The 26,880-nt window shown below is 48.6% G+C and overlaps 1 pseudogene; it reads right to left on the bottom strand.

The window, feature by feature from the left end:
• LOC117509262 overlaps positions 1-26,267 on the bottom strand; it is a 39,607-nt pseudogene extending 13,340 nt beyond the window's left edge.
• Between the last annotated feature and the right edge of the window lie 613 nt (positions 26,268-26,880).

The following is a 26,880-nucleotide window of genomic DNA, read 5'->3' as shown; positions in this document are numbered from 1 at the left end:
ATTGATAGACGGATCGGTGCAGCATCTGCACCGATCCATGACGAATGAGATTGATAGTCGGATCAGTGCAGCATCTGCACTGATCCGTCTATCAATCTCACGCTCCATCCATCCCTCACTCGTGAGATTGACAGACGGATCGGTGCAATCTCCCTCGGTCTGGGATTCCATGCAAGATCTCACTTTGTGGTGTAAGGATGATTCTGAGAAAGCTCAGAACTACACAGGAGGACCTGGTCAATGACCTGAAGAGAGCTGGGACCACAGTCACAAAGATTACATTAGTAACACATGATGCTGTCATGGTTTAAAATCCTGCAGGGCAGCAAGGTCCCCCTGCTCAAGCCAGCACATGTCCAGGCCCGTTTGAAGTTCACCAGTGGCCATCTGGTTGATCCAGAGGAGGCATGGGAGAAGGTCATGTGGTCAGATGAGACCAGAATAGAGCTTTTTGGAATCACCTCCACTTACCATGTTTAGAGGATAAGAACAACCCCAAGAAAACCATCCCAACCGTGAAGCATGGGGGTGGAAACATCATACTCTGCAGGCGCTCTTCTGCAAAGGGGACAAGACGACTGCACCATATTGAAGGGAGGATAGACAGGGTCATGTATTGTGAGATTTTGGCAAACAACCTCCTTCCCTCAGTGAGAGCATTGAGATGGGTCATGGCTGGGTCTTCCAGCATGACAATGACCCCAAACACACAGCCAGGGCAACTAAGGGGGGCTCAGTAAGAAGCATTCCAAGGTCCTGGAGTGTCCTGGACAGTCTCCAGACCTGAACTCAATAGAAAATCTTTGGACGGAGCTGAAACTCCAAACCTGAAAGATCTAGAGAAGATCTGTATGGAGGAGTGGCCAAAATCCCTGCTTGCAGTGTGTGCAAACCTGGTGAAAAACTACAGGAAACGCTTGACCTCTGTAATTGCAAACAAAGGCTACTGTACCAAAATATTAACATTGATTTTCACTGGTGTTCAAGTACACTCAACAAAAATATAAACCCAACCTTTTGGTTTTGCTCCCATTTTGTATGAGATTGAACTCAAACATCTAAAACTTTTTCCACATACACAATATCACCATTTCCCTCAAATATTGTTCACAAAACCAGTCTAAATCTGTGATAGTGAGCACTTCTCCTTTGCTGAGATAATCCATCCCACCTCACAGGTGTGCCATATCAAGATGCTGATTAGACACCATGATTAGTGCACAGGTGTGCCTTAGACTGTCCACAATAAAAGGCCACTCTGAAAGGTGCAGTTTTATCACACAGCACAATGCCACAGAGGTTGCAAGATTGAGGGGAGCGTGCAATTGGCATGCTGACAGCAGGAATGTCAACCAGAGCTGTTACTTGTGTATTGAATGTTCATTTCTCTACCATAAGCCGTCTCCAAAGGCGTTTCAGAGAATTTGGCAGTACATCCAACCAGCCTCACAACCGCAGACCACGTGTAACCACACCAGCCCAGGACCTCCACATCCAGCATGTTCACCTCCAAGATCATCTGAGACCAGCCACTCGGACAGCTGCTGAAACAATCAGTTTGCATAACCAAAGAATTTCTGCACAAACTGTCAGAAACGTCTCAGGGAAGCTCATCTGCATGCTCGTCGTCCTCATCGGGGTCTCGACCTGACTCCAGTTCGTCGTCGTATCCAACTTGAGTGGGCAAATGCTCACATTCGCTGGCGTTTGGCACGTTGGAGAGGTGTTCTTTTCACGGATGAATCCCGGTTCACACTGTTCAGGGCAGATGGCAGACAGCGTGTGTGGCGTCGTGTCAATGTTGTGGATCGAGTGGCCCATGGTGGCGATGGGGTTATGGTATGGGCAGGTGTCTGTTATGGATGAAGAACACAGGTGCATTTTATTGATGGCATTTTGAATGCACAGAGATACCGTGACAAGATCCTGAGGCCCATTGTTGTGCCATACATCCAAGAACATCACCTCATGTTGCAGCAGGATAATGCACGGCCCCATGTTGCAAGGATCTATACACAATTCTTGGAAGCTGAAAATGTCCCAGTTCTTGCATGGCCGGCATACTCACCGGACATGTCACCCATTGAGCATGTTTGGGATGCTCTGGACCGGCGTATACGACAGCGTGTACCAGTTCCTGCCAATATCCAGCAACTTCGGACAGCCATTGAAGAGGAGTGGACCAACATTCCACAGGCCACAATTGACAACCTGATCAACTCTATGCGAAGGAGATGTGTTGCACTGCATGAGGCAAATGGTGGTCACACCAGATACTGACTGATATCCCCCCCAATAAAACAAAACTGCACCTTTCAGAGTGGCCTTTTATTGTGGACAGTCTAAGGCACACCTGTGCACTAATCATGGTGTCTAATCAGCATCTTGATATGGCACACCTGTGAGGTGGGATGGATTATCTCAGCAAAGGAGAAGTGCTCACTATCACATATTTAGACTGGTTTGTGAACATTATTTGAGGGAAATAGTGATATTGTGTATGTGGAAAAAGTTTTAGATCTTTGAGTTCATCTCATACAAAATGGGAGCAAAACCAAAAGTGTTGCATTTATATTTTTGTTGAGTGTACTTATTTGTAGTAGCAACATACAAATAAATTGTTTTAAGTTTTTCATGATTTCTTCACATCTGCGAGGCATTACTTTTGTTGGTTTGGAACCAAGATTTGCTCGTTTACTAGTGTGCTTGGGGTCATTGTCTTGTTGAAACACCCATTTCAAGGGCATGTCCTCTTCAGCATAAGGCAACATGACCTCTTCAAATATTTTGACATATCCAAACTGATCCATGATACCTGGTATGCGATATATAGGCCCAACACCATAGTAGGAGAAATATGCCCATATCATGATGCTTGCACCACCATGCTTCACTGTCTTCACTGTGAACTGTGGCTTGAATTCAGAGTTTAGGGTCGTCTCACAAACTGTCTGCGGCCCTTGGACCCAAAAAGAAATAATTTTACTCTCATCAGTCCACAAAATATTCCTCCATTTCTCTTTAGGCCAGTTGATGTTCTTTGGCAAATTGTAACCTCTTCTGCACATGTCTTTTATTTAACAGAGGGACTTTGCAGGGGATTCTTGCAAATAAATTAGCATCACACAGGCGTCTTCTAACTGTCACAGCACTTACAGGTAACTCCAGACTGTCTTTGATCATCTTGGAGCTGATCAGTGGGTGAGCCTTTGCCATTCTGGTTATTCTTCTATCCATTTTGATGGTTGTTTTCCATTTTCTTCCACGCGTCTCTGGTTTTTTGTCCATTTTAAAGCATTGGAGATCATTGTAGATGAACAGCCTATAATTTTGTGCACTTGCGTATAAGTTTTCCCCTCTCCAGTCAACTTTTTAATCAAACTACGCTGTTCTTCTGAACAATGTCTTGAACGTCCCATTTTCCTCAGGCTTTCAAAGAGAAAAGCATGTTCAACAGGTGCTGGCTTCATCCTTAAATAGGGGACACCTGATTCACACCTGTTTGTTCCACAAAATTGACGAACTCACTGACTGAATGCCACACTACTATTATTGTGAACACCTCCTTTTCTACTTTTTTTTACTAATAGCCCAAATTTCATAGCCTTAAGAGTGTGCATATCATGAATGCTTGGTCTTGTTGGATTTGTGAGAATCTACTGAATCTACTGGTACCTTGTTTCCCATCTAACAATAAGAAATATACTCAAAACCTGGATTAATCTTTTTAGTCACATAGCACTACTATTATTCTGCGCCGCGCTGCGAGCTGTGACGATGCGGCACAAACCACTGCATCAGGACTTTTTTTCCATCAGAATTTTTTCAGAAGCTGTTAGAGTCCAGCTCTCCACAAGTTCTTTTATACTCACTCGACTGGTAAGCACTGAAAGCCGAGATAGACATGTCCCAACTTGTCCTTTAACACTCCGAAACGGAGGTGTTCCTTTGTCTCGCTTCATCGGCGAATCGGTCGTGACGCGCGAAGCCTCCGCGCGGCTTTCCATGACAAAATCTCTTGTTAAAAGTGAAATCTGCCGGAAAATGGCTGATGTCCAGGTCTTGTGATAACCAGAGAAAGAGCACACGATGGTCTCGGATCCACAGAGCCATCAGCTTAGAAATGATGCAGTGGTTTGTGCCACGTTGTCGCAGCTCGCAGCTCGGCGCACCGACCGTCCTTAAAGGGGTCCTTAAACCTGTAGTTAAAGTCCTTATTCTCTGTGAAGCCCGTAAAATTTTCACTGAAAGCCAGATAAATTTTTCAAATGGTTTCTAGGTGCCAGTCTCTAACAGCTTCTGAAAAAATTCTGATGGAAAAAAAGTCCTTTTCATTCCGCCATTTCCAGACAATGAAAATCCGACGAGGGGGCGGGACCACTCCTTCCACAAGGCGTGCTCACAGGCGAATGACGTCACCGACATGCGTGGAAAAACTCACGCATGCGCACGAGGGTTCAAGCATGTCTGACGTAAAAACATATGAATGAAATCCATATAGTTTTTGAAAAAAATAAAAAGGTATGATACTTTATGGACAGACCTCGTATGTTGATAGGCATTTTAGGGATTATAACAAAAAATATAGCCGACTTTAAGCAAACAAATAAATAAATAATAAGCATTTGCTTCATGTTCATTTCAGGACTCTCCTGCATCATGCAGAGAGAAATTTTTAAGATATACTAATTATCAGAGGCTGTGTGTCCTTGGAAGCTGGAAACATTGTCTGATATTAATATTGCAAACTGTACACTGGTGGTGAATAAGTGGTTAGTGCACTTGGTCTCAATGCAGAAGGTTCCTGGTTCAAACCCCACCCTTGCCACATTTGTCCACGTAATGTGGAGTTGCGTCAGGAAGGGCATCCAGTGTAAAACTTGTGCCAAATCAACATGCAGATCCACTTTGGATCTGCATGTCGATTTGGCACAAGATCTGCTGTGGCGACTCATTGAAAACAAGGGAGCAGCTGAAGGAACTTAATGTACATGCAAGACATTACAATTACAGTCAGTAATTGGTGATGATGACAGTTGACGTGTATGTTTGAGCTGAGCAACTCAAACATGGAGAACTATAAAGTTTCTGTGGTAATGGTTTCATATAGGTTGCCTGCAGCAATTTTTTAAAATAGGTTTTATTCCAGTTCAGTGTATGCCAATATATACAGTACACACAATAAACATAAAATAAATGAACTGATACTGCAAACATGTGAAACACATAATGCAAAACACAGAAACACAAAACCCACAGTTCTGACTGGACCATGGTTTTTAAGTCACACAGATTTAAATATATAAATACTACATATGCTTATTATGGGGACCTTACAGCACAGAAAAATACTTTCTTACAGATTCCAAAAACCTTTTAACTGTTAGCATGGCCTAAGCAGTGGGTCACCCCTCTGAGTCTGGTCTGCTTGAGGTTTCTTCCTCAAATCATCAGAGGGAGTTTTTCCTTACCACTGTTGCCTGTGTGCTTGCTCTGGGGGTTGGTAAGGTTCGACGTTACTTGTGTGAAGTGCCTCGATGCAGCTTTGTTATGATTTGGTGCTGCCTAAAATGTAATAAATTGAAATTGAAGTCACGGACTGGTTCATTTGCAGATCAGCAGGTACAAATATAATGCAATGCTAAAATACCCAAGGCCGTATGAGCATAACAATGGGAAAGAGAATGTGACCTTTTGACTTCTTAAAATAGGTCAAGGTCTGTGTCCCTGTGAATTTGAAGACTCTGGCAGTAATAGGACTGGACTTATGCTGAGCACAGACAGATGGACAGACACAAAGTCTTTGCAATACCCGGTGGCCATATTTTGGCAATCGGGTAAAAATGAGAACAAGGTATTCAATGTTTTAAAAAATATTTTTAAATAAAATACTTGCTATATTAAATTGCAATATGAACAATATAAGTGAATTAAAGAAATAGCCTTTGTCAAAATAACGAGAAAGAAAGAAAGAAAGAAAAAGAAATGGAGCAAAACTGATCTAAGTCTACTTATAACTTCAAATTCTTTTTCAAAATTATTAGGATGTCTGCACTGTCTGGTGAGAGGGTAACAATAATCATTTAATTCATAACCTTTTTGGGATAAATACATTAGTCCTACCAAGGACATGCTTGGAAATCATTGGGAATACTCATTATTTTCTGGACCACTGGATTTTCAGACACGTTTTGGACTACAAGCACAGCACTTGGGCATGACTGCACAGGGAAGAGACAATGAACCATTTGTTCTCAACTCCTGAAGTTTTTGAGAGATTCTTTCCGTGTTTAGATCCAGAAGTGCACTGAGCCTGCAGCAAACTGTCTCCATTGGAACATGAAGCTGTTTGTACTACTTCACTGGAGCCTGCATTCCCCCCCCACTTACACCGTGATTGGACGTGAATGGTCAATTATCACTTTAAAAACAACTCAGCATAACACAAAATCACAGAGTTATACAAACATTGTAATTAATCTCAAGTTCATATGCAATGTAGCCTCGGTTACTTTGAAAAGTTACTTTATTAGTTACATTTTTAGTTACTTTACACAGTTACTTCATTAGGAGCTTTATGCAGTTACTTTATTAGGAACTGCTGACAACTTGCAACTAATCAGTAATGTAACTAATAAGATAATTAGTAATCTAACATGGTTACTCTTAAGACTGAGTACTCAGAAAAGTAACTATCAATCAATCAATCAATCAATTTTATTTATATAGCGCCAAATCACAACAAACAGTTGCCCCAAGGCGCTTTATATTGTAAGGCAAGGCCATACAATAATTACGTAAAAACCACAACGGTCAAAACGACCCCCTGTGAGCAAGCACTTGGCGACAGTGGGAAGGAAAAACTCCCTTTTTGTTGTGTGGGCCACTGAAGAGGAGGTACTGCTGGCCCACCACCACAAGATGGCGCCCTGCTTGAAGTGCGGGCTTTAAGCACGAGAGGGCGTCGGCTTTGCTGGAGGTGACAGCTGTCATCAATCAACACAAGCTGTCACCCATCACCACCACTACAAAGACCGGACTGCAACTCCACCTCCTCGTCGAGAAATCAACTACCATTCAGGTAATTTCTCTGCTGCCTGACACTGTGTGTGTTTAACCTGAACTTCTATTTGCAGCCGTTTTCCTGGAGTGTTTCCTTATCTGGAGGATTGGCGTTTGGTGTGACAGCGACGGCTTTGCCTCACACCCCAACTCAGATAAGTGGTTGACCAGGAGCTGCACGAGTGTGTGTGATTGGAGGTGGAGGTTTTCCCTCCTTTACTTAATACAGACTGTGGGATTACTGAGTGTGCGAACTCACACTCATCTTGACTGTCTCTGTTCTCTGCCAGCAGTACTGGGTATAACTGCTGAAGACAGCGGCCACCTGGGGCGCAGGGCTTGGCGGCTCCGGTGTTCTTCAGCTCCGTTGGTGGTGGAAGCTGTGTGGGGATCCAGCTCTTCTCTCTCCAGGCGTCTTCTATCGTCGAGCCTGCCCACACGTCACCTGGTGTATGATTGACAGTCACCATATTGTTATTGTCTGTACGTTGTTGTGCGATTCACAACATTAAATTGTTACTTTTTGGCTTATCCACTGTCCGTTCATTAATGCCCCCTGTTGTGGGTCCGTGTCACGTCACTTTCACAACAGGATTTCTCGGCCAGCGTCATGGATCCCGAGGGGCGTCAACCATCGCTTGAACAGCCAATGGGAGAGCGAGGTGCACAGGCAGGAGGCGTGTTGGGTGAGCTGCAGCACATCTTAACCGCCTTTGCCGCTCGGTTGGACTTAGTTACCGAGCAGAGCAGTGTTCTCAATCGCAGGATAGAGGCTCTCACCGCCCAGGTGGAAGCGCATGCTCAGGGCGCTGCTGCAGCACCTCCTCCTGCTGACCGTGTGCCAGAAACAGACATTCCGCTGGTCATTCAACGACCCCCCCCACCTTCCCCTGAAGCATACATAAGCCCTCCGGAGCCGTACGGAGGCTGTGTGGAGACGTGCGCGGACTTCTTGATGCAGTGCTCGCTCGTCTTTTCACAGCGTCCCGTCATGTACGCGTCAGACGCCAGCCGGGTGGCTTACGTTATAAACTTGCTTCGAGGAGAGGCACGCGCCTGGGCTACGGCGCTTTGGGAGCAGAATTCACAGCTCCTAACGGTTTATACTGAGTTTGTGAGGGAGTTCCGACAGGTGTTCGACCACCCTCATAGAGGCGAGACCGCTTCAAGTGTGCTGCTGTCAAAAAGACAGGGGCGTCGGAGTGCAGCAAAGTATGCAGTCGACTTCCGCATCGCGGCAGCGCGAGCCGGCTGGAATGCTGTTGCGCTCCGCGCCGCCTTTGTAAACGGACTGTCTCTGGTCCTCAAGGAGCACCTGGTGGCGAAGGATGAGCCGCGGGATTTAGATGGGCTTATCGACCTGGTTATACGGTTAGACAACCGATTAACAGAACACCGACGGGAGCGAGACGAAAGGCGTGGTCAGGCACAAGCCGTCCCTCTTCCTCCTGGGTCTGAAAGGGAGCCGACTTCCCCACGCTCCACTGCCAGGGCTCTCCACGTGACAACAGCTCCCCCTGCTGACGTTGCTATGGAAACGAGCAGGGCCAAAAAACAATCAGATCAGAGACAAAGGAGGCTGATCCGTGGAGAGTGTTTTCTCTGCAGCTCTACTGAGCACACACAGAGAGAATGCCCCAAACGATCAAAACAGCAGCACTCGTCCTTAGAGACTGGGCTAAGGGTGGGTCACAATACCCACGCGGGGAGACCCCGTAAATCTGCACGAATCCCAGTCACGATCCTGAGTGAGGATTTAACCCTTCACGCCCCAGCACTGGTGGACACGGGGTCGGAGGGAAATCTGCTGGATAGCAGATGGACAAAGGAGGTTGGGCTCCCTCTAGTGGCCTTACCGTCACCATTGTCGGTGCGGGCACTAGATGGCACCCTTCTTCCACTAATCACACACCAGACTCAGCCAGTGACATTGGTGGTGTCTGGGAATCACAGGGAGGAGATGGTGTTTTATGTAACACCTTCTACCTCCCGAGTGATTTTGGGTTTTCCATGGGTGTTAAAACACAATCCCCGGATTGATTGGCCGTCTGGGGTTGTGGTTCAGTGGAGCGAAACCTGCCACCGGGAGTGTTTAGGATCCTCGGTTCCACCCGGTGTGACAGCTAAGGAGGAGGTTTTAGTCCCCCCCCAATCTGGCGGCGGTGCCAGCCGAGTACCACAACCTTGCTGACGTCTTCAGCAAGGATCTGGCACTCACGCTGCCCCCGCACCGTCCGTACGATTGTGCCATTGATTTGATACCGGGCGCTGAGTACCCGTCCAGCAGGCTGTACAACCTCTCACGTCCGGAATGCGAATCAATGGAGACCTACATCCGGGACTCATTAGCTGCCGGGTTGATCCGGAACTCCACCTCCCCGATGGGTGCTGGTTTCTTTTTTGTGGGCAAGAAGGACGGCGGACTCCATCCATGCATTGATTACAGAGGGCTGAACGAGATCACGGTTCGAAACCGATACCCGTTACCTCTGTTGGATTCAGTGTTCACGCCCCTGCATGGAGCCCAAATTTTCACGAAATTGGATCTTAGGAATGCTTATCACCTGGTTCGGATCCGGGAGGGAGACGAGTGGAAGACGGCATTTAACACCCCGTTAGGTCACTTTGAGTACCTGGTCATGCCGTTCGGCCTCACCAATGCGCCCGCGACATTCCAAGCATTGGTTAATGACGTCTTGCGGGACTTCCTGCATCGGTTTGTCTTCGTATATCTAGACGATATACTCATTTTTTCTCTGGATCCTGAGACCCATGTTAAGCATGTACGTCAGGTCCTACAGCGGTTGTTGGAGAACCGGCTGTTTGTGAAGGGCGAGAAGTGTGAGTTCCACCGCACTTCTTTGTCCTTCTTGGGGTTCATAATCTCCTCCAACTCCGTCGCCCCTGATCCGCCAAGGTTGCGGCGGTGAGAGATTGGCCCCAACCAACGAACCGTAGGAAAACTACAACAGTTCCTCGGTTTTGCAAATTTCTACCGGAGGTTCATCAAGGGCTACAGTCAGGTAGTTAGCCCCCTGACAGCCCTGACCTCCACAAAAGTCCCCTTCACCTGGTCGGATCGGTGCGAAGCCGCGTTTAGGGAGTTGAAACGCCGGTTCTCAACTGCACCAGTTCTGGTGCAGCCCGATCCCAAGCGCCAGTTTGTTGTTGAAGTTGATGCCTCTGACTCAGGGATAGGAGCCGTGCTATCCCAGAGCGGGGAGTCCGACAAGGTTCTCCATCCATGTGCCTACGTTTCCCGCAGGTTGACCCCAGCTGAACGGAACTATGACGTCGGCAATCGGGAACTTCTTGCGGTGAAGGAGGCTCTTGAAGAGTGGAGACACCTGTTGGAGGGAGCATCGGTACCATTTACAGTTTTCACGGACCATCGGAACCTGGAGTACATCCGGACCGCGAAGCGTCTGAACCCCAGGCAAGCCCGCTGGTCGCTGTTCTTCGGGCGTTTGACTTCCGGATCACCTACCGCCCCGGGACAAAGAACCAACGATCTGATGCCCTGTCCTGGGTGCACGAAGAGGAGGTCAAGACCGAGCTGTCAGACCCCCCTGACACCATCATCCCCGAGTCCACTGTCGTGGCCGCCCTTACCTGGGACGTGGAGAAGACCGTCTGGGAGGCCCTGACACGGAGCCCGGACCCGGGGACCGGTCCGAAGAACAAACTGTAAGTCCCACCAGGGTCCTTGACTTCTGTCACGGTTCCAAGCTCTCCTGTCACCCAGGGGTGCGAAGAACCATGGCAGTGGTCCGGCAGCGCTTCTGGTGGGCGTCTATGGAAGCCGACATCCGGGAGTATGTCCAGGCCTGCACCACCTGTGCCAGGGGCAAAGCTGACCATCACAAGGCCCAAGGCCTCCTCCAGCCTCTGCCAGTGCCTCGTCGCCCCTGGTCTCATATCGGTCTGGACTTTGTCACGGGCCTCCCACCGTCCCAGGGAAACACCACCATCCTAATGATAGTGGACCGGTTTTCCAAGGCGGCCCACTTCGTGGCCCTCCCGAAGCTCCCGACGGCCCAGGAGACTGCAGACCTCCTGATCCACCACGTCGTGCGTCTGCATGGGATTCCATCAGACATTGTCTCGGATCGTGGTCCTCAGTTCTCCTCCCAGGTCTGGAGGAGTTTCTGTAGGGAACTGGGGGCCACCGTCAGTCTCTCGTCTGGGTACCACCCCAGACGAACGGGCAGGCAGAGCGGACAAACCAGGAACTGGAGCAGGCCCTCCGTTGCGTGACCTCCGCGCACCCGACGGCCTGGAGTGACCATCTGGCCTGGATCGAGTACGCTCATAACAGCCAAGTCTCGTCTGCCACCGGCCTCTCCCCATTTGAAGTGTGTTTGGGGTACCAGCCCCCATTGTTCCCGGCTAGTGGAGGGAGAGGTCGGGGTGCCCTCGGTCCAGGCCCATCTGAGAAGGTGCCGTCGGGTGTGGCGTACCGCCCGCTCTGCCCTGCTCAAAGCCCGGACGAGGGCCAAGAACCATGCAGACCGCCGGCGTGCCCCGGCCCCTGCGTACCAGCCTGGGCAGGAGGTTTGGCTTTCTACAAAGGACATTCCCCTGCAAGTGGAATCCCAAAAGTTGAAGGACAGATACATCGGACCTTTCCCTATCCTCAAGGTCCTCAGTCCAGCCGCAGTGAAGCTGAAGCTGCCAGCTTCACTGCGGATCCATCCGGTTTTCCATGTGTCCCACATCAAACCTCACCACGTGTCACCCCTCTGTACCCCCGGACCGGCGCCGCCTCCTGCCCGGATCATCGACGGGGAGCCGGCTTGGACCATGCGCCGGCTCCTGGACGTCCGTCGGAAGGGCCGGGGGTTCCAGTATTTGGTGGACTGGGAGGGGTATGGACCCGAAGAACGCTCCTGGGTGAAGAGGAGCTTCATCCTGGACCCGGCCCTCCTGGCCGACTTCTACCGGCGGCACCCGGACAAGCCTGGTCGGGCGCCAGGAGGCGCCCGTTGAGGGGGGGGTCCTGTTGTGTGGGCCGCTGAAGAAGAGGTACTGCTGGCCCACCACCACAAGATGGCGCCCTGCTTGAAGTGCGGGCTTCAAGCACGAGAGGGCGTCGGCTTTGCTGGAGGTGACAGCTGTCATCAATCAACACAAGCTGTCACCCATCACCACCACTACAAAGACCGGACTGCAACTCCACCTCCTCGCCGAGAAATCAACTACCATTCAGGTAATTTCTCTGCTGCCTGACACTGTGTGTGTTTAACCTGAACTTCTATTTGCAGCCGTTTTCCTGGAGTGTTTCCTTATCTGGAGGATTGGCGTTTGGTGTGACAGCAACGGCTTCGCCTCACACCCCAACTCAGATAAGTGGTTGACCAGGAGCTGCACGAGTGTGTGTGATTGGAGGTGGAGGTTTTCCCTCCTTACTTAATACAGACTGTGGGATTACTGAGTGTGCAAACTCACACTCATCTGGACTGTCTCTGTTCTCTGCCAGCAGTACCGGGTCTGACTGCTGAAGACAGCGGCCACCTGGGGCGCAGGGCTTGGCGGCTCCGGTGTTCTTCAGCTCCGTTGGTGGTGGAAGCTGTGTGGGGATCCAGCTCTTCTCTCTCCAGGCGTCTTCTATCGTCGAGCCTGCCCACACGTCACCTGGTGTATGATTGATAGTTCACCATATTGTTATTGTCTGTACGTTGTTGTGCGATTCACAACATTAAATTGTTACTTTTTGGCTTATCCATTGTCCGTTCATTAACGCCCCCTGTTGTGGGTCCGTGTCACGTCACTTTCACAACACTTTTAACAGGAAGAAACCTCCAGCAGAACCAGGCTCAGGGAGGGGCAGTCTTCTGCTGGGACTGGTTGGGGCTGAGGGAGAGAACCAGGAAAAAGACATGCTGTGGAGGGGAGCAGAGATCAATCACTAATGATTAAATGCAGAGTGGTGCATAAAGAGCAAAAAGAGAAAGAAACACTCAGTGCATCATGGGAACCCCCCAGCAGTCTAAGTCTATAGCAGCATAACTAAGGTATGCTTCAGGGTCACCTGATCCAGCCCTAACTATAAGCTTTAGCAAAAAGGAAAGTTAACTAATAGTTACTTTTCTGAGTAACTAATAGTTACTCCACAAAGTAACTTTTTAAAAAAACTAACTTTTTAAACTTTTTTAAAGTAACTTTTTTAAGTTACTGTGGCAACACTGTTCATATGTACGCCAAACCTTGTGGGACAGTCCGTATGGATCATGGACCAACGATGGTCCGTTATATATACCACTACCATGTGCTGATCTCAAACTGACGCCATCATCATGGCGTCAGATAGGTTACCGGGGTTACCAGGGTTACCGTCAGATAGGTTGCAGGGTTACCACAGTCCAGCATTAGGGGTCTTCAGCTGGTTCACAACGCTGCTGCGAGACTTTTGACATGAAGCAGAAGGTTTGAAGATATCACACCCATTTTGGCGTCTTTACACTGGCTCCCTGTGCAGCTGATCTGCTCTGTGTCAGCTTGATCCCGTCAGATCTTAGAAGCTAAGCAGTGCACGATCTGGTTAGTACTTGGATGGAAGACCTCTTCGGAACACCAATGGTTGTGTGTTTCTCCAGGTAAAACTGGAGTTGCATCAGGAAGGGTATCCGGTGTAAAACCTGTGCCAAATGCCAATGCAGCTCTGGCTGTATCCACTGTGGCAACCCTGAACAATACGAGAGCAGCCGAATGAACAACAACAACAACAACAACACTGGCTCCCTGTCTCTGTGAGAGCAGATTTTAAGGTTTTATTATTGACTTATAATGTTGTTCATGGACTGGTGCTGTCTTATCTGGCCGATGTGGTGGAACCCTACGTACTGGCCCAGGCATTGTGGTCGCAGGATACGGGACTTCTCTTTGTTCCCAAGGTGAAGAAGAAGTCAGCAGGTCAAAGAGCTTTTTTTTAATCATGCACCCGCTCTGTGGAACGGTCTTCCTGCGACCGTGAGGCAGTCGGAGTCCATGGACATTAAGTCAAGACTTAAACCTAGTTTTATTCTCTTTCTTATGAATAGTTGTTATTTTTTATCTGTTTTATTCTTTTACTTCTGTTTGTAATTATGTATTTGAATTTTTATAATTTTATTTATTTTAATTTTTTATGTTGAACTGTTCTGTGTGAGGCGCCTTGAGACAGCTTTTGTTGTGACTTGGCGATTCATAAGCTGATTAAATTGAAATAACACAATTCTGAAATACCCTTGGTCGTATGAGCATAAAGATAGGAAACATGATGTGACCTTTTGACCTCTTAAAATAGGTCAAGGTTAGCCATCTCTGAACTTGTCCAAGGACTGTGCCTCAAGAATGTTCCCTGTAAATTTGAAGACTCTGGCAGTAATAGGACTGGACTTATGCTGAGGACGAACGGACGGATGGACGCAAGGCCTTCGCAATACCCAATGGCTATATTTTGGCCTTGGGTAATAAAGTTAAACAAACCAAATCAATAATAGAGCAGGTCGCTAAGTGGGATAACTCTTTGGGGTATGAATATGTAGATCTGGGATCGATTCCCAGTCACACTACTTGTCTGGGTCCTTGGATGAGACTCTTTATCTGCATTGTTCCAGTGCACTCAGCTGTAAATGGGTACTTGTCTTGGCTGGGGATGTGCGTCCTATCAAAGTGGAGCTGTTGACTCTTATCTACTTCATGATACAAAATGAAGGCATTAGCATTGGAACACATAGAACATCTTCTTACAGGTTCAATCAGATAGCGTTACAAGTAAACATCACCGAGTAGTTTTCTTCTAAATCCATCAAGCTTCTACATTCATAAAAATCCCGGCTTCATTGGCTGACAGGCGTCGGCTGTTCGGTCGCGGGGCGTCTCAGCTGACTCACAACGTCTGATCATATTCACTCAGAGGTAGAGAAACATTTCAACTAAATCTAACTGAATAACCATTTTCTGTAAATGATCAGTTACTTGACGTAAGTGTCTCTGATTGAATTATGATTCATCAGGGCTGCATGGATTTGGTTCAATTTCATTTTACTGACAGTCCTGTTGTCTTGGCAACAGTTACGCAACAATTGTCAACAGATGCACTTTTTTACTGCCACTATGTGATGGCTGAAAAAAATACAGCGACATAAAAGTAGTTAATTAAAAATATTATAAATCACACTTAGCTTATTATAGTTTATAGTTAATACTGTTTAAGTGAAACTTTCACTTATGTGTCACTGATGGCACAAGATGATAAGAATTCACAGTTTAAAGTGAATAGGACACACAACATGCAAATACTGAAAAATAAATAAAAATATTACATAGTTTTTAATCCTTCAGCCCCATGCCTGTTTTACCTGTGCAGTGTGTGTCGACCCCCCACCTCCATTACATTTAGACTTTTTTCAAGATTTGATTTGATTTTAATATATTTCTTCTTACTTTTATTGTGCTAATGTTATATTTATGGTCATTTTTGTGTTCTTTTTGCTTCTTTATATTTTCTTTTGTTTTTTATTTATGTATTTTAATTTCTTGTCAGTTACTGTGTTTTAAATTGAAAAGCACCTTTAATGTTTCTCTTGGAAGTACTTGAAATGAATCTGTTCTTAAATATATTTCAATGAATCAATAGTATCAGCAAGGTATCAGCAAGGTTGGATTACTGAACGGACCGACCGGGCCCAGGGGCTCCAGGGCTCGGCAGGTCCCAGAACCCAAGCCTCCACACCATTTTGTTATCCACCCTGATATGTTAATGAGCCCCTGAAACCAAATAACGCTAGTTATGTTATGTGACATACCTTATTAGGGCCCCTCAATCATACAGTTTACCACAGTTTATAATATTCACCCCTGATAGCTGAATGGGGCCCCACAATGGAATAACATGCGGTATGTAAATTTCATTTGTGTCAATAGGGCCCCTCAATGTTACGCTACGGCTGTTTCTCGCTCTGTCCAGCCATAATTGTGAAGGAGAGTGGTTGTTCTCTTTACCTAAATGAGATGGTGAGGACTTTCCAAGCATGTGAGACGCAAATGAAGAAAAATGCTTAAATTTCTGGGGTTAAGAGGGCTGTAGTTGGGGGACCTACATGACATGGTGAAACGCTGAAGAGCTTCGCTCATTCATGTCTGTGACATATATACGTATATTAAAGGAATGGACCTGGTTTGTGATATGAGTGTGTGTATGAATGAAACTTTTAATGCAGCTGATGTCGAACAGTTCCTGTTGTGGTCACACGTTTACATACAGCCATCATGGGTGTAAATGTCATGGTAATTGTGGGCCTTTTTGCCATGGTACAGTGATTATACACAAGGTTGGGTAGGATTACTTTGAAATGTAATCCAAAAGTAATCAGATTACAAGTAATCCAAATGTATGTACATGCATACATGTAATCCACATGTATTCTTTCAAAGTAATCCTACCCAACCTTGATTATACAGCATACATCATTACTACTATAACAACAAGAATATTAGGTACACAAGTTTGAACTTATTTAGGATTTTCTCCAATCCACATCTCTTATCCCCCTTCTCATGTTACCGGTAGGAAAAAAAATGGTTGTAAGTAAATTATGAAAGAAAGAAATTCTAAATTATGATCAATGGGTGTAGGATAATTACAGTAATAATTTCTTTAATGATAACAAATCCCAGTGTAAGAACTGCACGACGGTGCTGTAGTCTGTTCTTCATAAATGGAGCACTCACATCGTGACTAATAAACCAACAGCAGCCACTGTTATGTCTATGATCAATCATTTGTTGCCGCGCGGGAACAGTGATCACTAAGTAACTCCTGATGTGTGTGTGGGTGACACTGCCAAATTAACAATGACAGCAGGAGCATGTAAATTTCCATTAAGGCTGATTTATGGAGGCCTCTGATGACAATCCAATTTGGAATTCAACAAATGTGGACGCAAATGTCTGACAGCATGAGCTCTGTGCAGCATATGCTCCACTAATGAGCAGCATTAATACTGTAATGAATGCATCATGATTAAATATTTGGAAAGTACAAATAGTCACAGTATTCATAAAAAACAAGGTTTTTCTGCACAAGATGCCAGAGCTGAAAATGAAGCTTATCAGGATGAACACAGACACGACATTAGATGCTTTAGACATAGAACACACATCTTAGGTGCATGTCCACTGTGAGAGACATAATCTAAAAAAAAAAATCCGGAAATCACAATGTATGATTTTTTTTTTATAATTTATTTGTATGTTACTGCTGCAAATAAGAATTCTGGCTCTCACAGACCTGTTAATTTTTCTTTAAGAAGCTCTCTTATTCTGCACTCTTTACCTGTATTAATTGCACCTGTTTGAACTTGTTACCTGTATCAAAGACACCTGTTCACACACTCAATCAATCACACTCCAACCTGTCCACCATAGCCCAGACCAAAGAGCTGTCTAAGGACACCGGGGACAAAACTGTAGACCTGCACAAGGCTGGGATGGACTACAGGACAACAGACAAGCAGCTTGGTAGAAGACAACAACTGTTATGATTATTTATTAGAACGTGGAAGAAACAAATCAAAATCAAATCAATTTTATTTATATAGCGCCAAATCACAACAAACAGTTGCCCCAAGGCACTTTATATTGTAAGGCAAAAGCCATACAATAATCACAGAAAAACCCCAAAGGTCAAACGACCCCCTATGAGCAAGCACTTGGCGACAGTGGGAAGGAAAACTCCCTTTTAACAGGAAGGAACCTCCAGCAGAACCAGGCTCAGGGAGGGGCAGTCTTCTGCTGGGACTGGTTGGGGCTGAGGGGAGAGAATCAGGGAAAAGACAGGCTGTGGAAGAGAGCACAGATCAATCACTAATGATTAAATGCAGAGTGGCGCATACAGAGCAAAAAGAGAAAGAAACACTGGGTGCATCATGGGAACCCCCCAGCAGTCTAAGTCTATAGCAGCATAACTAAGGGATGGTTCAGTGTTGGGGAAAGTGTAGTGACACGGACCCACAACAGGGGGCGCAAATGAACGGTCAATAGATAAGCCAAAAGGTAACAATTTAATGTTGTGAATGTGCACAACGACTATACAGACAATCTCAGAATATGATAGCAGTCAATACACAAAGGTGACGTGTGGGCAGGCTCGAGGATAGAAGACGTCTGTCCTGAGAAGAGCCGGAACCACACGATTTCCGCCGCCACCGAACCTGGTGAATACTGGAGCCGCTAAGTCCCGAATTCCCAGGTGATCACCGTCCCCGACTGTCGGATCTGGTACTGCTGGTGAGGAGCACAAACAGTGAGATGTGGGTGTGTGCACACCCAGTAACAAAAACAGTCAGAAGGTGGAAAGTCACCTCCACCTCTAATCACACACTCGTGCAGCTCCTGTTAAACCACTTATCTGGTTTGGGTGTGAAGCGAAGCCGTCGCTCTTCACACCAAATGCCAATCCAGCAGATACGGCACACCACAGAAAAACAGCTGCAAAAGAGTTCAGACTATTATTTAGTTTTAAGTCAGCAGAGAAATTACCTTCACAGGTAGATGATATCTCGGCAATGAGGTGGAGATGACGTTCGGGTTTTATGGAGTAGTATGATGAAGCGTAGATGGGTGACAGCTGTCATGAGATAATGAGTGACAGCTGTCACCCCCGGCTGTGTCCGTGGCGGCAGCGCCCTCTCGTGCCTGAAGCCCGCACTTCAGGCAGGGCGCCCTCTGGTGGTGGGCCAGCAGTAACTCCTCTTCTGGCGGCCCACACAACAGGACCCCCCCCCTCAACGGGCACCTCCTGGCCCGACCAGGTTTATCCGGGTGTCGGCGGTAGAAATCGGCCAGGAGGGCCGGGTCCAGGATGAAGCTCCTCTTCACCCAGGAGCATTCTTCGGGTCCATACCCCTCCCAGTCCACCAAATACTGGAACCCCCGGCCCATTCGACGGACGTCCAGGAGCCGGCGCACTGTCCAAGCCGGCTCCCTGTCAATGATCCGGGCAGGAGGGGGCGCCGGACCGGGAGCACAGAGGGAGCTTCACTGCAGCAGGACTGAGGATTTTGATGATCTTGAATGGTCCAATGAACCTGTCCATCAGTTTGGGGGAGTCCACCTGCAGGGGAATGTCCTTGGTTGATAACCACACCTCCTGCCCGGGCTGGTATGCAGGGGCCGGGGACCGCCGGCGGTCTGCATGGGCCTTAGCCCTCGTCCGGGCCTTTAACAATGCAGAACGGGCGGTGCGCCACACCCGACGGCACCTCCGCAGGTGGGCCTGGACCGAGGGCACACCGGCCTCTCCCTCCACCACGGGAAACAATGGGGGCTGGTACCCCAGACACACCTCAAATGGGGAGAGGCCGGTGGCAGAAGACAGCTGGCTGTTATGTGCATACTCGATCCAGGCCAGATGGTTACTCCAGGTCGTCGGGTGCGCGGATGTCACACAGCGGAGGGTCTGTTCCAACTCTTGGTTGGCCCGTTCTGCCTGTCCGTTTGTCTGTGGGTGGTACCCGGACGAGAGGCTCATGGTGGCCCCCAGTTCTCTGCAGAAACTCCTCCAGACTTGAGAGGAAAACTGGGGACCACGATCCGAGACTACGTCAGTTGGTATCCCATGCAGACGGACAACGTGGTGGACCAGGAGATCTGCTGTCTCCTGGGCCGTTGGGATCTTCGGGAGGGCCACGAAGTGGGCCGCCTTGGAGAATCGGTCCACTATCGTGAGGATGGTGGTGTTGCCCTGGACGGCGGGAGGCCCGTGACGAAATCCAGGCCGATATGGGACCAGGGGCGATGAGGCACAGGAAGCGGCTGGAGAAGTCCTTGGGACCTTTTGTGGTCTGCCTTGCCCCTGGCACAGGTGGTGCAGGCCTGGATATACTCCCGGACGTCGGCCTCCATAGACGCCCACCAGAAGCGCTGCCGGACAACTGCCACAGTCCTTCGCACCCCTGGATGACAGGAGAGCTTGGAACCGTGACAGAAATCCAAGACTGCAGCTCTGGCTTCTGGTGGGACGTACATACGATTCTTCGGACCAGTTCCGGGGTCCGGGCTCCGTGCCAGGGCCTCCCGGACGGTCTTCTCCACGTCCCAGGTGAGGGTGGCCACGATAGTGGACTCCGGAATGATGGGCTCCGGTGGATCCGACAGCACAGTTTTGACTTCGTCTTCGTGTACCCGGGACAAGGAATCCGATCTCTGGTTCTTGGTCCCAGGGCGATAGGTGATCCGGAAGTCAAAACGTCCGAAGAACAGTGACCAGCGAGCTTGCCTGGGGTTCAGCCGCTTGGCGGTCCTGATATACTCCAAGTTCCGATGGTCAGTGAAAACCGTGAACGGCACAGACGCTCCCTCCAACAGGTGTCTCCACTCCTCAAGAGCCTCTTTCACCGCAAGGAGTTCTCGATTGCCGACGTCATAGTTCCGTTCAGCGGGGGTCAACCTGCGAGAAAAGTAGGCACACGGGTGAAGAACCTTATCGGTCTCCCCACTCTGGGATAGCACGGCTCCTATCCCTGAGTCAGACGCGTCCACTTCAACCACAAACTGGCGGCTACGGTCGGGCTACACCAGAACTCGTGCAGACGAGAACCGGCGTTTCAACTCCTTGAACGCGGCTTCGCACCGATCCGACCAGGTGAAGGGGACTTTTGGAGAGGTCAGGGCTGTCAGGGGGCTAACTACCTGACTGTAGCCCTTAATGAACCTCCTGTAGAAATTTGCAAAGCCAAGGAACTGTTGCAGCTTCCTACGGCTTGTTGGTTTTGGCCAATCTCTCACCGCCGCAACCTTGGCCGGATCAGGGGCGACGGAGTTGGAGGAGATGATGAACCCCAGGAAGGACAAAGAGGTGCAGTGAAACTCACACTTCTCACCCTTCACAAACAGCCGGTTCTCCAACAACCGCTGCAGGACCTGACGTACATGCTGGACATGAGTCTCAGGATCCGGGGAAAAGATGAGTATGTCATCCAGATATACGAAGACGAATCGGTGCAGGAAGTCCCGCAAGACGTCATTTACCAAAGGTTGGAACGTCGCGGGGGCGTTGGTGAGGCCGAACGGCATGACCAGGTACTCAAAATGACCTAATGGGGTGTTAAATGCCGTCTTCCATTCGTCTCCCTTCCGGATCCGAACCAGGTGATACGCATTCCTAAGGTCCAGTTTGGTGAAAGTTTGGGCTCCATGCAGGGGCGTGAACACTGAATCCAACAGGGGTAAAGGGTATCGATTGCGAACCGTTATGTCGTTCAGCCCCCTGTAATCAATACATGGACGGAGTCCGCCATCTTTCTTGCCCACAAAAAAGAAACCTGCACCCATCGGGGAGGTGGAATTCCGGATCAGCCCGGCAGCTAATGAGTCCCGGATGTAGGTCTCCATTGATTCGCGCTAAGGACGTGAGAGGTTGTACAGCCTGCTGGGACCAAATCAATGGCACAATCGTACGGACGGTGCGGGGGAAGGGTGAGCGCCAGATCCTTGCTGAAGACGTCAGCAAGGTCGTGGTACTCAACCGGCACCGCCGTCAGATTGGGAGGGACTTTAACTTCCTCATTGGCATTTACACCGGGAGGAATCGAGGATCCTAAACAATTCCGGTGGCAGGTTTCGCTCCACTGAGTCACAACCTCAGACGGCCAATCAATCCGGGGATTGTGTTTAATCATCCATGGGAAGCCCAAAATCACGCGGGAGGTAGAAGGAGTTACAAAAAACTCAATCTCCTCCCGGTGATTCCCAGACACTACCACAAGAAAGCGCCACCAGAGGGAGCCCTACCTCCCTTCTGACCCCGTGTCCACCAGTGCTGGGGCTTGAAGGGTTAAATCCCCGCTCAGGATTTTAACTGGGAGTCGTGTAGACAGATGTGTATGACCCACATGAATGTTTGACCCCCCCTCAGCCCAGTCTCTAAGAGCGGGCGTTTGTGTTTTGACCGTTTGGGGCAGTCTCTCTGCTGATGCTCACTCGAGCCACAGACAAAGCACTCCCCACGGACCAGCCTCCTCTGTCTGAATGTGGCCCTGCTCGTGTCCCTAGCACCGTCAGCAGGGGGAGCTGTAGCCACACGGAGCGCTGTGGCTGTGGAGCGTGGGGAAGACGGCTCCCTTTCGGACCCGGGAGGAAGAGGGACGGCTTGTGCCTGACCACGCCCTTCGCCTCGCTCCCGTCGGCGTTCTTCTAACCGGTTGTCCAACCGTATAACCAAATCGATAAGCTCAGCCAAATCCCGCGGTTCCTCCTTAGCCGCCAGGTGCTCCTTCAGGACTGACGACAGTCTGTTTATGAAGGCGGCGCGGAGCGCAGTCATATTCCAGCCGGACCTCGCAGCCGTGATGCGGAAGTCGACTGCATATTCGGCTGCGCTCCGACGCCCCTGTCTCATTGACAGCAGCACGGTAGACACGGTTTCGCCTCTGTTAGGGTGATCAAAAACGGTCCTGAGCTCCCTCACAAACCCAGTATAAGTGGTAAGGAGCCGTGAACCTTGCTCCCAAAGTGCTGTAGCCCAAGCGCGTGCCTCACCCCGAAGTAAATTAATCACGTAAGCCACCTTGCTGGAGTCAGACGTGTACATCATGGGACGTTGTGCAAAGACGAGCGAACACTGCATAAGAAAGTCCGCGCACGTCTCCACACAACCTCCGTACGGCTCTGGGGGGCTTATGTATGCTTCAGGGGATGGTGGGGGGGGGGGTCGTTGAATGACCAGTGGAATGTCTGTATTCGGCACCGGGTCGGCAGGAGGAGGAGCTGCAGCAGCGCCCTGAGCGCGCGCTTCCACCTGCGTGGTGAGAGCCTCCATCCTGCGATTAAGGATGACGTTTTGCTCGGTCATCAGGTCCATCCGAGCGGTAAAGGCGGTGAGGATATGCTGCAACTCACCAATCACGCCTCCAGCCGACGCCTGTGCACCCTGCTCTTCCATTGGCTGTCCAACAGATGTTTGATGCCCCTCGGGATCCATGACATTGGCCAAGATATCCTGTTGGGGAAAGTGTAGTGACACGGACCCACAACAGGGGGCGCAAATGAACGGTCAATAGATGAGCCAAAAGGTAACAATTTAATGTTGTGAATGTGCACAACGACTATACAGACAATCTCAGAATATGATAGCAGTCAATACACAAAGGTGACGTGTGGCAGGCTCGAGGATAGAAGACGTCTGTCCTGAGAAGATCCGGAACCACACGATTTCTGCCGCCACCGAACCTGGTGAATACTGGAGCAGCCAAGTCCCGAATTCCCAGGTGATCACCGTCCCCGACTGTCGGATCTGGTACTGCTGGTGAGGAGCACAAACAGTGAGATGTGGGTGTGTGCACACCCAGTAACAAAAACAGTCAGAAGGTGGAAAGTCACCTCCACCTGTAATCACACACTTGTGCAGCTCCTGTTAACCACTTATCTGGTTTGGGTGTGAAGCGAAGCTGTCGCTGTTCACACCAAACGCCAATCCAGCAGATAAGGCACACCACAGGAAAACGGCTGCAAAAGAGTTCAGACTATTATTTAGTTTAAGTCAGCAGAGAAATTACCTTCACAGGTAGATGATATCTCGGCAATGAGGTGGAGATGACGCTCGGGTTTTATGGAGTAGTATGATGATCACCCCCGGCTGTGTCCGTGGCGGCAGCGCCCTCTCGTGCCTGTAGCCCGCACTTCAGGCAGGGCGCCCTCTGGTGGTGGGCCAGCAGTACCTCCTCTTCTGGCGGCCCACACAACAGTTCAGGGTCACCAACAAAAAGCACGTCCGTGTTGGAAGTCTCACAGGACAAGTTGTGACATGCCCAACTGTTACACAATTTCTCAGATACTCAACTGAAAAGCCACCGAAAGCCGTCTGAATCTTCCTAATGGTTTCCAACACGGACGTGCTTTTTGTTGTGCGCCATTGCGGCTTCCGTCCCGACGCGCGAATTCCTCCGCACGTCTTTCATTACAAAATCTCCTGTAACAGTGGAATGTGCCGCAAAAGTGCTATGTCCACCTCTTCTTTATTTCTATGGTAGTCAGATGACGGTCCCACATCACCAGAGCGTTCACTTTGGAAATGATCTGGTTGTTTCAGCCTGTCGATGGCCGCTCGGAGCGCGGCGTGCCCTCCGCCGCTGTGGGCCGTCTTTAATCCGGTTGTAATGCTCCTTAATCTGTGTGACGCCCAGAGTATCCTCACCGAAAGCCGTCGGAATCTTCCGAATGGTTTCCACCTGGCTGTCTCTCACAGTTTCTGGAAAAACTTGATTCAGCGCTGCTCCAATCGCTCAGCCCTAACAATGAAAATCCGACAAGGGAGGTGGACCAGTGCTCACTCAAAGCCTACCCACAGGCGAATGACGCAACCGACAGGCGTGAAAAAACTCACGCATGCGCACGAAGGTTCAAGCTTGGACCGCGCCAGGGTTTGACACATCGTGCCTGTGAAGGAGGACGGGTGAGGGACACATGCTGTCAGCACACATCAGAGGTGATTATTGTCTGAATAAGTGTTAACAGTAATTTGGCATTCTGTTACGCAGTATATTTGAACATTGATGAGAATTGTGCAGTTTGCTTCTCACTGCCGTGGCGTACGGACTGATGATCCTCCACCTGTTGTGAGAAGCTGCTCATTTACATAAAGCTTAATTCAGACCTGAATGTGTTGCTGATAGTGTGTGCCTCTGAAGGATATTTGCTGTAGCTCTGTTGACTTACCTCACCTTTTTCCATCCTTCACAGAGTCAGTTTGTCGTGTCCACCTGGGGGGTGTTTGGCGGTGAATCTGAGTCCAGAAGCGCCGAGGCTTCGATCCTTTTGGGCGCTGGAGAGCGCGCCGTCCTTCACTCCGCCAGACAAACCACATATTTATGTTGTACACTAATTATTGCACTGGAGGGGAAATAAAACCGTTTTGTTTGTGGAACCGCTTCTGGTTATTAGCGCTGGGTTCGGTCAGACGTTGGTCCGCTCCTCAACCTGCGTCTGCACATAACACCTTCTTTAAATTTCCTGAGTATAGTGCTTATTTTGGCCTTTTTATTGCATGTTGGCCCTAACTTTCTCACCAGGCTTTGTGAAATTTTGTTTGTTTGTTTTTTTTTTTGAGTAATTCTACAAAGCAAAAGGTAAACACAGGTTGAAACCAGCACTACATCCTCAGTATTAGAGTACCATGTCCAGTCGTGCAGGACATAGATCTCTGCTAGAATCAGGGTCCAGCAGAGATCTGCAAAGTAGATTTAAAAAAAAAAATACTCACCGAGTATCTTGACAGTTTGCTTGTGTGATCTTTCTCGGGCCAAAGCACAGGAGGCCTGCAGGTTGTTCTTCTCATAAGCCTTGCAGGGTCTCTAATCACGCTTTGGGTGGATTAGATTCATCAGGCTGTGATGATGAATCGGACTGAAACAAACAGATAAGACTTTATATTTGATACTCACCAGTATCTTGACAGTTTGCTTGTGTGATCTTTCTCGGGCGAAAGCACAGAGGCCGGGCAGGTCGTTCTTGCTTTTCCACAGCTTGCACCAATGGAACCATAGAGGAAGATGAGCAGAGCATGGGGCAGAAGAAGTAGGTATGGGACACCCACAGCATGATGTGCAGCTGCCCGGAGCTGATGGCGTAGGTGGTGTGCTTGCACTGGCCTGTGTTGTAGTCTGCGTGAGTGTCGTTGTCATACTCTACCCCAACCAGGAAGAGAATGGGTGCTGCAGATGCCAAGGCGAAAATCCAAAGGGCGAGGATGATGTACTGCACCCTGCGCTTGTCACCACCACCTTGCTCCTGAGAGGAAAGCTGATGGCCAGGTAGCGTTCAATGCTGAGGGCCGTGATGTGGAGGATGGTGGCAAGATGTGCAGCACTCAAAGATGTAGTGGTAGAAACGGCACACTACGTCCCCAAACAGCCAGGGCACATACTTCCACAGGCGGTAAAGGTCAAAGGGCAGGCAGAGGAAGATGACCAGGTCAGATATGGCCATGCTGGACAGGTAGAGATTAGTGGTGGTCTTCATGTCCTTGAAGTGCTGGATGATGAGTATCGTCAAGGTGTTACCCACCACAGCTATGATGAAGATGAGGATGCAGATAGCAGTGACTGGGATGAGGGTGGACGTGGGGAACAGGGAGCCCACATAATGGTGGTCGTCATTGTTGTATTGATCTTTGACCTCCGCTCCACTACCATGAAGCTCCACTAGGGGTCTGGTCCACGGCATGCCAACCTAATCACATTAAAATCAAAGGGATAGGATCAGGATATGCAGATTAACAACAACAACAAATGACTGTTCCTCAGCTAAAATGAAATAAAATAATAAGTTTGGGTGTAAAGTCACAAAATCTTATTGATCCATTCAGTCTTGTATCCTTTGCTACAAATTTTATATATATTTATGCGTTTAAACAAAATATGTGTGAATAAAATTTAATGGACAAAATTTGAAAGGAACACAATTGACTATACATAACTTCACTTTTTAAGTGATTGTTGTGGTCTGTCTCCTGTCTGTGATCCTTAGTTGTGGTCTGTCCTTTGTCTCTGTGCTTTTTGTCATTGTGTTCTGTCTGTGTCATCTTGTTAGTATTCTCTATGTTCTGTCCCCATGTTTGTGTCTGTCCTCATCTGGGTCGTCCATGTGATCTGTCTTCAGTCCATGTCTCTATGTTTTTGTCATCATGTGTCAGTACTGTGTTCATGTCCATTAGTGTAGTGTTCCCCTGTTTTGCACTCTTGTTCACTTTTGAGTTCCTTGTTAGTTTTGCGCTGGTGTTTCCTTGGTTTGGTATTTGGTGATTTCAATTTCAATTTATTTCATTTATATAGCACCAAA

This window comes from Thalassophryne amazonica, chromosome 4 (assembly GCF_902500255.1).
Source record: "Thalassophryne amazonica chromosome 4, fThaAma1.1, whole genome shotgun sequence".
Lineage (NCBI taxonomy): Eukaryota > Metazoa > Chordata > Actinopteri > Batrachoidiformes > Batrachoididae > Thalassophryne > Thalassophryne amazonica.
The sequence above is the reverse complement of the archived record's forward strand: the minus strand, read 5'-3'. Positions and strand labels throughout refer to the sequence as shown.